General features: G+C 52.6%; 1 long non-coding RNA gene across 2 annotated transcripts; it reads left to right on the top strand.

Moving 5' to 3' along the window:
* Positions 1 to 5021: 5021 nt before the first annotated feature.
* On the top strand, positions 5022 to 12072 carry LOC311445557. 2 transcript variants are annotated; one of them, XR_014698505.1, is made up of 4 exons: positions 5022 to 5176; positions 10056 to 10131; positions 10250 to 10382; positions 10879 to 12072. It is a non-coding gene; the product is annotated as an uncharacterized lncRNA (long non-coding RNA). The 2 variants fall into 2 exon arrangements; XR_014698506.1 differs by lacking the exon at positions 10056 to 10131.
* Positions 12073 to 12476: the final 404 nt, after the last annotated feature.

A 12476-nucleotide genomic window follows, 5' to 3' on the forward strand; every position in this document is an offset into this window, starting at 1 on the left:
TCAGATAAGCTGCAATTAGTGCATTTAGCTGCTTTATTTTCCTGTCGGTTCCCAAACTCCTTTTGCCTGCCTGCTCCTAATACACATTATTAAATCTGCGCTAAATGTTGATTAAAGAAGCTGAAATCCCAGGTGTTTGTTACCCAACACTGCTCTGAGATGTGCTCTCAAACCACCTTATGCAAATTTCATTTTTTTTGTCTCTTTTCCTTGTTTTTTTCCACCCTTTTAAAGCAGATTGGAGCTGGAGAAATGCCTCTTGTGGGTCGGTGTTCTGGAGATCCCTGCCTCAGCCCTCCTGGCACGGAGGGGCAGCAGCCACGAGCTCCAGCAGCTCTTTAAGCAAAATGCTGCAAAAGGAACAGATATTTTATTATTAGTCCTGCAAGAGAAAACACGGCAATCAATCCCGGCCCTAGACTAAGTCCTTTCCTTTGTAGTTTGGATGTTTAGAAGTAATTTGGGGAGTAATCACTGCAAATGGAAGCATGGAAGTAAATGCCTGCAATAAAACATTGCGGGGGTGACTGTTATCCTAACGATCTTTCCAGCAAACACTACTGAAATATGTTTCCTCCTCTAAAAACTGCAGCAGGGCTCGAGCGTTCCCGGCGCTGCCATGTGAATGGGGTAAAAATGAGCCAGGGTGGTTCTGAGATGATTTTTTTTTTTTTAATTCTTGCAAGGCTGAGGTGGGTTCCCCCCTTCCTCTTACCCAGGATTATGGGGTTGTGCTCTGCTTCCCAGTCCTCTCACGCTCTATTTCACACCGTGACTCCCCCCTTCCATTAACCCAATATAAATAATTGCTGTATTCTTCCTCGGAGCAAACACAAACTTTGCAAACTGGCAAGAGCATCACAGCAAAGAGCTGCTGGCCCGATTCCAGTGGCCTTTTCTCTTCCTTCCAGATGGGTTCATCTCTTATTCTTGGTGAATAATTCATCCGGGCACGCCTGGAAATGTTCTCCAGAGGAATTACGAGCGCCTTAAGATCTCCACAGCAGAGCTGCGTGGTGATGGCAGCGAGCAATTCCTCCTGCCCCCAGCCGAGCGGATCCTTGTGGTCCCCACGGGTGTTTTGGGAGGGGATTGGCAAGGTGGGGAGGGACACGGTTGAGTTCAACCCCTGCATATCTGGAGCTAACTCAGCCAGCGTGCTGCAGAAGGAGATATCGAGCTTCTTTTGAAGGATGGGGGCTTTTTAGGTGCCGCTGTTTGCACGTGGAGCCCGCGGTGGCCAAGCCTTGAGAGCCAAGGGCTTCCCGTTACCCAGCATGCGCAAAGCAAAGTGGAGCGGGTGGAAGCGGTGCCAGCCGACGCTCCCGTAATCACGGCTCCCCATCTGGCCGAACCTGTCAGAAGGGATTGGAGGCCAGAAGGAGAAACTCGCTGCACTCGTCATCAAAGCAGCCGAAATCCCAGGGCGCTGCGAGCTCCAGGGAAAGCGGCGAGGGAAGAGCTGGGGGAGGCTTCGGCTGCTCGCTGCGCCCGGTGCTCCCACGAGCTTCGTCCTCCATCAGAGGCGAGGCAAAGCAGCGAACACCTCCGAATTAAATGCTGCTTAAAGAGAAGGCACGGAGCTTGTTCAGCCCTCGCTGGTCCATACGGAGCAGCTGGGAGCGTGGTGGCAGGAACGAGATGCTCCGTGGGAGCAGGAGTTGGAGGTGTGGTTGGTGGCTCCTGGCAGCTCCCATCACTCAGGGCTGCTCTTCTCATTGCCTGCCCCTGCCAGATGCCAAATTATCAAGGCAGGTGATTAAACACGGTGCTTTCCTATTGATACTTCGCTGCTTTTCAGAGCCAGAGCTGACGTTATCTTCTTTGGGAGCCCGAGGGATGCGCTCCCTCCTGCTCGGCACAGGGTAGCCGAGGACAGAAGGGGAAAGCTAAAAGCCAGCAGGTTATTCTCCAAGTGCACCAGCAAAATGGGGAAGAAGGAAAAAAAAAACTATCTTTTTGTTTTTGAAGCAATTTTTACTAGGTGTTTGGTTTGCAGCCAACAGCCTAATGCATCACCGAGTTTAGCTCTGCCTGTTCTGCAGTGCCGTTGCCCAAGAAATCAATGGCCTGACATACTTTGCTGTGCTAGAAAATACACTTTTGCTTGAGTGGGTGTGAAAACTGAGAGCCTGCCAAAACCTGCACAGCGCCGAGGAAAGTCTCTCCTACCGAGCCCAGCATCAAACGAAGGCAAAGGACAAAGGATTTGCCCTGCTCCTCCTGTTCTGCTCGCGGGGGCTGTGGGGTTTTCAATGCTTACCAGAGGGCAGTTTAGCAGAACGAAATATCTTCCATTTTCTGGCTAAAAATAACCCTGTTCTAGCGCGTGGCCGCCTAAATGTGCAGTGCAGGTTGATTTTCTGGCTTTTCTCTGTTGCAATCATCCATAAAGCATCAGGAAAGCCCCAGTGCAGCACCAGGCTGTGCAGCAGTGTCCGTGCGCTCCGTTACAGCCTCCTCCAAGGCGAGAGGTGCCCGACCCTTTCCTGCTTCTTTGGTGAACCCCAGCCCCGCTGGGGAAGCCGAAAATTAAATATAACTCCTGACTTCATAGCAGGATCCCGCGGCTGGCCAATTGTTTCATACTTGGAGAAGGGCCACCGCAAAAAATAACAGAACAAAAGTCACAAAAACAGCCTCCGAATCAGCCTCCTTCCTGCCCGTGTTTTGACATTGGGGGGGATTTCCAGGAACGGCCAGACTGGTGCCACTGCCTGCAGGGACTGGGACACGATGGAGCAGGGGCTCCCTCCGTGCCAGTGTCACCTCCAGGAGCTCACAGCCCACGTCCAGACGGGCTGATCGGTGCTTCCAGACCAAACCCAATGCCACCGAGGTGGTACCTTTCGTGTCTCTTGAATGCCTTGGAAATGGAAGGGGATAGGGAAAAAAAAAACACAACAAAGGACTTTGTCTCTTCTGCCAGTCCTGTCCACGTCCTGGCCTGGGTTTTGCTTTGCCTTCACCTGAAAGCAGCTGGGGCTAAAGCTGAGATTTCCAAAATTACCGAAGGTTTCAGGGAGTTGATTTTCATTGCAAGGAACGTGCTGACTCCCTGGACAACCCCAAAGTCACAGCCTGCTCCCTCAATGGGCTCAGAGGATGCTCGCCGACACCCAGGGGAGCAGGGGGGTCACCCAGGAGAGCTGCTGGTACTTCCCACTCCCTGAACACCACTGGTTTGTGAAGGGCACAGCCTTTCCAGGGCAAATCCTGCTCCCAGCAGTGCAGAAGTGGTGTGTGCTTGGGCTCTGCTGCTCGCCTGCAGCAGCAGCCCCAGGGACCTCGGTCCTGAGCTGTGCAGCCAGAGCTTGGGCAGGGGGCAGGGGCTGGGCAGCAGCTCTGGGCCGTAGCACTGGGCCATTCCCTGCTCCTCTTTCCTCTGCAAGTGCGGAATCAGGCTGGTCAGTGCCGTTTAGAGCAGCTCTCGGCTGCCCAGGCACAAGCTGTGCTCAGCCCAGATCCTTTTCATCTGCCCAAGTGGCCGTGACCTGGAGGAGCCCAAGTCCTGCTCCTGCCACCCCGTGACATGCTGGGTGTGCAAACGGGAGCTTTCTAAAGGCTTCTGCAGTAGCTGAGCTAATGCAAAATGGTATTTTTATTCACCCTCCCTCTTGTCCCTCCACTTTCCTTCCCGTCCTCTGCAGCCTCCCTGCCCCGCTGCGCTCCCGCTTGGAAGAAAACCATGCGAGAAACATCAGCCTCGAAAAGCTCTGCCCGAGCAGCGAGTGGTTGAGCGAGCCCGGCTCATTACGACGTGTTCTCACCAATTTCTGCTGCCCTCTTATCAGGCCATCAGCCCCAACAGATCACCCTGCAGCTGCCGGCGGGCACCGCCTCGTTGCGGCGGCCGAGGCTCCTGACTCAGGCTGTGGGGGAGAAAGGCACTATTCCAGCCCAGCCCTGACCTTTCTCCCCGTGACAGTAATGATGCTCTCTTAAAAATATGTTTTAATTGATCGTGGAGAATGAGCTGGGCTTGGCAGTGGAGGGATGAGAGCAGGAAGGGGAGGAGAGGTGGCACCGGGGTCCCATGGAGAGGGCACAGGGGGCCAAATCCTGTGGACAGGGCAGGGCAGGAGCAGTGATGGGGCTCCCTGTGGGTCCCCTCAGGGATTTCTTCTCTCTCTCAGTGCCTGAACAAGGGCTGCATCCACGTGTGAGCAGAGCAGGGCTCATGTGCATGAGGGCTCTCCTTCCTCCACCTCCTCCTCCTCCTCCTCCCTGTGCCCGCAGCTCCCTCTCCATGCCCTGCCTGCACCGTGCCGCTCCGTGGAGCCGTTTCACCCTGCTCAGGAAGGAATGATCGGCCTTTCCCCAGAAGTGTTTTGCTCAGAGCCACCGAAGCATTTTGATGAAAAACGAGCTGGATCCAAACCTACAGCGACCTTCTCAGTGAGGCTTTGTGAGTCCTCGGAGCCTGCAAGAGAGACGTGCGGGGGTTTGCACGGGAGGCTGCGCCGTGCCACTGCAGCATTTCAAGTGCTTCTGCTCGCAGAGCAGGGAGATGCCTCTGCTCTTGTCTCTCGCTGGGAAGAAAATGCAACAATGCTCTCTAGAGGCAGAAGAAGTCAAGAAGTGGCTCGCTCTCCCCGGCTCCGTGCTTCACCGTGACCTCGCTGCTCTTTGCGGCTGTTTATTTCCCACATCAACAGCAATCTCTGGGCGTTTTTGGCCTCTCGTGTTGTAGCGTGGGTTGTTTGCTTCCCCCAGCCCAGGACAAGCTGATGCAATGATTGCGGGTGCTCGGAAGAGAGGTGGGAGCAGCCCGGGTCAGGGTGCAGCTCCGGGACTGGGTGGCCAAGCGGGGTGATGGGGACAGGGACAGGGCAGGATGGGGCTGCAGCATGGTCCAGCATCACCATGGGGCAGGGAAATCCCCCAGGACTTGTTGTGGGGTGGTGGAAGGTCCTCTAAGGGCTGATCGACCCCGGGTGCAGCTGTGGGGAAGGTGGAGCTGCAGGAGCCCAATCATGCAGCAACCGCCCCCTAATAAAACCCAGAGGGGGAAGAGGAGCTGGTTTTGGAGGGTGCAGATTTCTTGGGGGCAGAGCTTTGGCACTGGCTCATCTTTGATTTTTATCTATTTATTATTTATTATTATTTTTTGGTGAGGAAGGGGCTGGAGCTCTGAAGATGAGAGTGCTTCCCTGGGATGCTGAGCAGAACAAAGGTCAGAGAGTTACTGCAGGAGCTCCTGGGATGATTTAGTAACCTGACGGCCAGCTCCTGTGGGGTTGGACCATGGGGTCATGGTCAGTGGGATTGTTTGCTTCTGTTTGTCATGAATTCTCTTGGGTATATAGGGTTGGTGTTCTGCTGTCTTTATAAAGTTCCTGTTACCCCATCTAGGCTCTGCCAGGGCTGTCAGCAAGCAGGTCCAGATCCCACAGCCTGTACACGGAGCTGGGAAGAAACATGATGTCTGCACTGCTTCTGTCCATAAAAAAAAAAAAAAAAAAAAAAAAAAAAAAAAAAATCAAAATAAAATAACTCATTTTACTGTCCTGGCCAGTTTCCAGCTCACTTAATTACTTTCTGCTGATCCGCTCTGCAATCCCATATGTTGTTGTTTATATATTTTATTAGCTCATATTGCATATCTTTCACTAACAATGGCCCTATGAATAGCCCAGCCTGCTGAATTAATTGCGCTGATGAAAGGCTCAGGTTAATGTATAAAATGTACTTGGATCCCCTGAATAAAGGAAACAAAGCAAATCCTATTACTGAGCTGAACTGGGTGAATGCAGTGTCCCCAAGTGACCAGGAAGAGATGTGAAGAATTCACGGGGAATTGCTTGAAAAGCCTGGAGAATACCTAGGCTGAGAGTGACTGTCACACAAGCTGAGTGCTTGTGTCACCTGCTGAAACTTGTCTGGGGACTGGTCCAGGTCCTGAGGGTGCCCTGGGCTCCACGGAGGCTTTGGGTGAGCTTGGAGAGGAGCACAGCCACCGTGGCTCTTGGGGCTGGGTTAAATCTCTGCACCAAACCACAGCCTGGATTCGGGCCCAGGTCATGCACAAAGCTCTGGCTGAGAAGTGGAAGATTTTAGGGTTGAGCCTTGCATGCTTTTCCATCTTTCCTGGTGTGTGGGTGAGGATAATCCACCACGGGCATCCTGGGGTATATCTGTATGGCACTGGGGACACCCCAGCCCCAATGCAGGTGGGTTTTGCTGAAGATAAATAATTCTGGTGGCTGTAAGTAGCTACTCTTGGCAGGCTGAAAGCTGGACAAAGCAGGGAAGGTGACTTTCCAGAACTCTTACTTTCACACCATTTTTCTCAGCCCATTTAATGCTTGGGGTAAATGCAATCACCAGGGCTGAGGGATCGCTGGGCTATGGGCTGGCTGTGCGCAGCTGCATCTTCTGGTTGCTTGGTGCTTATAGGATTAACAGTATACGATGCCACTAGATAACAGGTGATATATCGGTTTAATTTCCCATTATTCCCATAAATCAGAAGCTCTGCAGTTACAGCCCTGTATTGCAGGAGCGATGCAAAGCCCGTGGACATCTCATGGCAGCTCGCCCTGATTCTGGAGGGGCACTGGGCATGGGAAGGGGGGGGGGCCTTATCCACTGTGCTGGGATGATTTGGGGGGTGCAGGATGTCAATATTTCTTATTTGGGGTGACAAGGAGCTGGAGTCTAATTGGATTTCCTACTGCAAGCCCAGATGCAGCTGATAGCAATTTTGAATAGTGCTGGGTCGGGGCTCTGTCAGCAAAAACACGTGTACGCTGTCACCTCAGGCACCTGGACTTGTCTTGTGCTTTTTTTTTTTTTTTTAATGCCTGCTAACTTTTCTTTTAAAAACCAGGTTCCATATTTCGTGTCTCCTGTTATCCAGGAGACCCGATACGTCTGGTCCTGTCTCGCTGCGTGCGGGCACCGAGGCGAGGAGGGGACGCGCAGGGCTTCGGGTGCAGGCTGCAGATCTGCACGGAAGGGCAGCTGGTGTTAAATTGGGCTAGATGAAAGCATTTCTGCTCAGAAAGCCCTGATCTGGTTTAATTTCATGGGGTTTGTGCTCTGCTGAGCTCGGCTGATGTGACATGGGTGAGGAAACTCGGCGGCTTTGGAGCGAGGAGGGATCGGTGCCGATCGAATCTGGCCTCCCATGAGCCGTGGCCCCAAGCCTGTTTCTCTTCGAGCTCTTGCATATCTTGCATCTTAATTTCAAGGCTGAGTGATGCACAATAACAACCCCCTGAATGTCCTTCTCAGGTATGGAAATTACCCCTGCAATTAAAACCACGCCGTTCCCAGCTCTGCTTTTACTTTGCTTCAGCTTCCAGCACAGGGAACTCATGGTGGCTTTCTCTGCTTCTGTTATCAGGAGTGCCCCAGAATCATCTGGGTTTTTGGGGAGATTTTGGGATGCTCTGAGCATCAGTTGGTGCTGCTGGGCATTGCAAACATCCCAGATTTGTGCCAACATCCAGCCACCCCTTGCAGTCTTAAGCCTGCTTTGCTTTTCCCTCTGTTTCTTCCCCACCTCATTAGGGCTGCTACGTCGCTGTTTAGCTGATGTCTTGTTCTGCCTCTGGGAATCAATAGCACCTGCAGCATTCCTGTGATGTGCTGAGGCTGCTGCAGTGTCTCAGCCTCACGGGGGCCCTTTCCTCTGCCCCGTTTTCCCTCGGGGGCTGGTGAACGCCGTGAGGATGCTGCGGACCCTCTGGGATGGATGGGAGGGGATGCTCTGGGCTCTCCCAGCTGCTGATTGCAAGCACGGTGGCAGATGCGAGGAGCAGAGACTTGACCCTGGGGAGTGCACAGAGCCCAGATTTTGGGGAAATCTCATCCCCCGTGGGAGCAGGGTGCTGTCCTTCCTGTAAGCCTGGAGTCTTGCAGGGATGGTGCTGATGATTTCATCTGCAGCAGCTGCTGTCTGCAGGTGTTCTGGGCTCTTCAGGACCCTCCCCAGGGGCTTTGTGTCCCCCAGCCCTGTGCTGAATTGAGGTTTTCCAGCCTGGAGCCAATGCTGCAGGTTGGGCAGGGCTTGAGGGACCTGCAGACACATCCCCTCTGCTCTCCCCTTCAGTCACACGTGTGCCTAATTTCGCATTCATTCTTATTTAACCCAAACTCTCCCTGACGTGCACATGAGCTGGTTGGGCTGCGGAGAGGATTTTGGTGCTCACCTGCTGAGAAAATGGTGTATGCAGAGGGGCTTGGTCCTTGTAGGGGGGGTTTTCCACCAGGCTGGGGGTGCCATCCCCTCTCTGCTGCCTGTAGCTTGCTCCGATGCGCTGGCGGCTGCTGGAATCTGATTAGCACAAGTGCTCCTGCCTCTCCTCGGGGATTTGCCGTGTTTCTTAATGCGATGCCCGCTAACGACAAGGGAAGAAGCTCAACTGAGTCATCTTCCCATCGACTGAGGGGCAGCTTGCGTTGCTCTTAGAGCAGTTAGCAGGGGAGGAAACCTCCTCCAAGGAGGGCGCTGCGCTGGGCCCATTGATTGACTGCTAGGAGCAGGAAAAATGGGGAGAAGGGAGCAGGGCTGGCACCCCTAATACCCCAAGGGGAGATATTTCTTGTCTGTCTGTTTGCTGTTGGTCCTGAGCCTGGGGTTCCCAGCTGGCTGAGGACGTGCAGCTTGGAGCAAGCTGCTCTGCCCCTTCGGGGTTCCCTGGGGACCCACTGATCTCCCCCCTCCCTTGTTGCCCCTCTCCACCTTTGCAGCACAACTTGCAAGGGGGAAACGTATCCCCAGGGGTGTCTTTTGTGCAATTCCCCAGGTACGGAGCCCATTCACCCACCCATCTGCATCCCTGTGGGGCTCAGATCCTCTCTCACTGCCGAGCTTTGCCTTGCCTGCTTGCTCGCAGGGGTCCTCGCAAGGGCTGCAGCGATTTCGGGGCACGTCTCTGCAGCAAAACGTGAAGCAAACCCCGACCCCCCCCTCCCTCCCAGGCTCGCAGCGTGCGTCATCGGCTGTGTCTCTGCAAAATGCCTGCAAACGGGGATGGGGAATGCAAGTCAGATCTCCCCTCTGTCGTAAGCAGCGCTCGCTCTGCATGCAGAGAGCAGATGTCTAGACGAGGAGAAACGCAGCGCAGGCACTGAGGTGATGCCGAGAAGACTCCTTGAGCAAAGTGCTGCTGCCTGCCCTTGTGCTCCACGGGGTTTAGGCTAAAGGAGATTTTTTATTTCTTGCTGTTTTTATTCTTGTGTGTGTGTGTGAGAGGTTCTGCTCCAGGATTTACTGTACCCGTAGTCCCTTTGACTGTTTCCAAAGGGCTTATTTAATATCTGCGCATCCTCTGGCAGTTCTTCTTTGGCCTGCCTTGTGCAGCTGTTCCTCTCCACGCTGCAATTTGATATTAAATTTTTACCGTGAGCCCTCGAGTGCTTTTGTGGAACGATCCCACCGTATGATCTGTTCGCGATGATAATCATAACCCTGTGCTAATTACTGGCATCGGAGAGAGCTGTGCTAGGCTCTAAAGCAATTCTCCTTCTCTTTATTCCTCTCTCTCCTCCAGTTCCTCCTCCCTCCTGCGCAGCATCCCTGATCTGTTTTCTGATCATGAACTCCTTATTAGAATATCCTGAGTAAATTGTTTGGGAAAGCGATCCTGTGCGCTGTGTCCCATCATGAGCGACGATTAAAACTTGTGGGGGTCCCTCGCTGGGACCGAGTGCCCTGCTGCAGATTTTGGGAGGGCGTTTTCCGTAAGCGATGCTCCACGGAAGGAAGTGATTTAATTCTGCTGAAGGCATGTTTGTTTTCTGTGAGTCTCTCAGAATGGTTCATGAGACTGGTTATCCCCAAAAAAGTGGGGCTGTTACAGCACCACTGCATCGCCTCGCCTTGAGAGCTCCCCATGTGCAGCAGGGCAGGGTGTGGGGTGTGTGGGGAATTTGCAACCCTAAAAACAACCCTGACAATCCAGGATGATTTGCTCCAAAACCGTCATATTGTAAGCAAATGGAAGAGGCTGAAGGATGGAGCCTAGGAAAATGGTGTAGCATCTTGCTGACACGTTCCTCTGCTTCCATCTGGTTAAAAGATTATTTTTTTTTCCCTGTCTCAGCTCTGAAGATGTTTGTCCACCAAGTGGCTGGGATCCCATACCGAGGTCAGCTGAATATTCCCTTTTCCTGAAAGAGGCAAGAGATGTCTAACATTTACTCTGTTCATACTCAAATTCTCTTCTCCCTGTTTCTGTGTGCAGATTTCTATGAGCTGTAAGTTAATCGGGATGTTAATTTTAACCTTTTCTTGAAGGATGATCCTCCACCCTTGCCGAACTGCCAGGAATGCTGGCACCCCACGGGCGCTCCCTCTGACATGTTTTTCTCCCTTCACATTTCCCCGTGTCGTGCAAGTCTCCGCCGTTCTGCAGCGCTGCTTCCTAAAGGTGCAAATGGAAACCCTGGTGCTCGTTTTACTTGCTTCTGCACGCTGGAATTAACAATTTCTGTTCCGTTATCCCAAAGGGGGATGCTTCACATGTGCAGCTGCTGTCTGCTGGCGGAGCATCCCTCCTGCAGCATCGTGTCTCTGCGGCAGAGAAGGATGGGTGACTTTTTGGGTAATGGCTCATACGTGGGAAGGATGCAGGGTGGTGATTTACCCCTGTGCGCTCTTGTCTTGCTACCCACTGGTGCCAATTTTTGGCTGAAAGGGCAGGAGGGATGGGTGGTTGCACCTCCCAGGGCTTCGTTAGGATTTTGGGAGGTCAATGGGATGAGTGGTAAAAGGAAGCAGAGCCTCGCCAGGAGCCGAGGCAGCGCCTGTGCTGCTTTCCAGGCACAGCTGCTGTGACTCACGGGATTAGATCACAGATTTGCCTAAGTGACAGCTTTTGTAGTCCTTATTTCTTCTCATTTAAATGATTCATTTGTTTCCCACAGGGTTTTTGGGGAGGCTGCTGATTCTCAGAGGTTTGTCAACGTTGCTGTGATGTCCTTCCCCTAAAGCTCTCGAGCAGCAGGGTGGGACCCGTGGTGAGCCCAGGGCCACCCTGGCAAGGTGACCTGCAGAGCACGAAGTCCTCCTGGAGCCCCCTGACGTGGATCCAGGCCCCCAAAGAGATGCAAACAGGGGCTGGCTTTGCTTGAAGAAACATCTGAGCAAGAGCTGTGGCTGCCTTGTATCCCCTAGAGTTATTTTTCCCCCCCGTGTGGGCTGTTTATAACTAGAAGACGGAGGAGATGTCCGCCTGCTGGAGCCACAGGTGGCTTCTCCTCCACGTGGAGCGCTGCTGCCACGAAGGAGATCTGCAGCACAGCAACAATGCGGTCCGAAATAGAAGCAAGAGTACAATTGTTTGCACAGCCGAATGCAGAAAATGACGGGAAATGGCACGGAGCCCATTAGTCTGGGGAGAGACTTTGCTTTCTCAGCACCCGCTTACATCCTCTGACACATGAGGCTGAGCTTCAAAGGCAGTGAGGCTGAGAAAATCAGGTTGCCTACCACGGAAAGGAGAAATGTCTCTATGCTAGCAATGCGTGCCCTCTCTTTTTGCTGCAGGAAGGCTGGGTTTGCCGGGGGGCTGCAGGGAAAGCAGCGTGCAAACACCCCTCGTGTCTCTGGCCATCCGCACGCGGTGCTGAGCAGGCGACCCCTGCCCCCGTGCAGCTTAAACCTGGCTGCTCCTCGTTGCCACTTAAACGAGTAAAACCCATCTGTCTGCCAATTTTCCTGGTGGAAACTGTTCAAGAACCAATGCTAAAAGAAAAATGCTTTCAAACAGGAATGGGTGCTTTCCATTTTTTTTTTCCTTCAGCTATTGCTGTCCTATTAAGTACTGGTTACTAATTAGCCCTCGTGTCTCATTAAAATCATAGTGGTTTCTTTACCTACTGAAAATTGTAAATAGCCTTTATTCTGGTCTTTAATGCATGTTGATTGAAGTATTTATTGAATGCCACTTATGCAGCTCTGTGGCTGCATTCATTTGCTTCTTAAGACATTTACTAAACCATTGCTTAGAATTACTCCAACCCATCTGGCCTATTAAGTGTTTGTGCAGAGTGTACCCGCTTTTTCCCATCCACTTCCTCAATTAATATTAAATATTCAAGGGAATTGAATTTTTTTTTTTTCCTCCCTGCCATCTGATCTTCCTGCCATCCATCACGGCATGTCAGGGTAGGACATCACCTAGCGGTGGAGCCCAGGGGCTGGACGTGGGACCTGGAGGTGGAAGCAAGTAACGGGGAACTTCAAGGATATCAAAGTCAAATTATTCCACCCTATTTTGACACAGGGAAAGGAGCCCTGGAAGCAGGGATTTAAAAGCCACCCCGCATCCCTGGGGAGGCGTGAGCGCGCAGCGGATTAGAAATGAGCTCTGCTGGTAGCTCTGGGGAGAAGCACTTGTGCTAAACCTGTTGGCATTAGGCATGACAGCTACGTGATTTCACTTCTGTAGTCAGCCTCACAAACAAAACCAAGAACAGAACATGTCACTCGCCTGGTGATTATCCAAAGCGGGATAAACTCC

This window comes from Aythya ferina (assembly GCF_964211825.1).
Source record: "Aythya ferina genome assembly, chromosome: 16".
Taxonomy (NCBI): domain Eukaryota; kingdom Metazoa; phylum Chordata; class Aves; order Anseriformes; family Anatidae; genus Aythya; species Aythya ferina.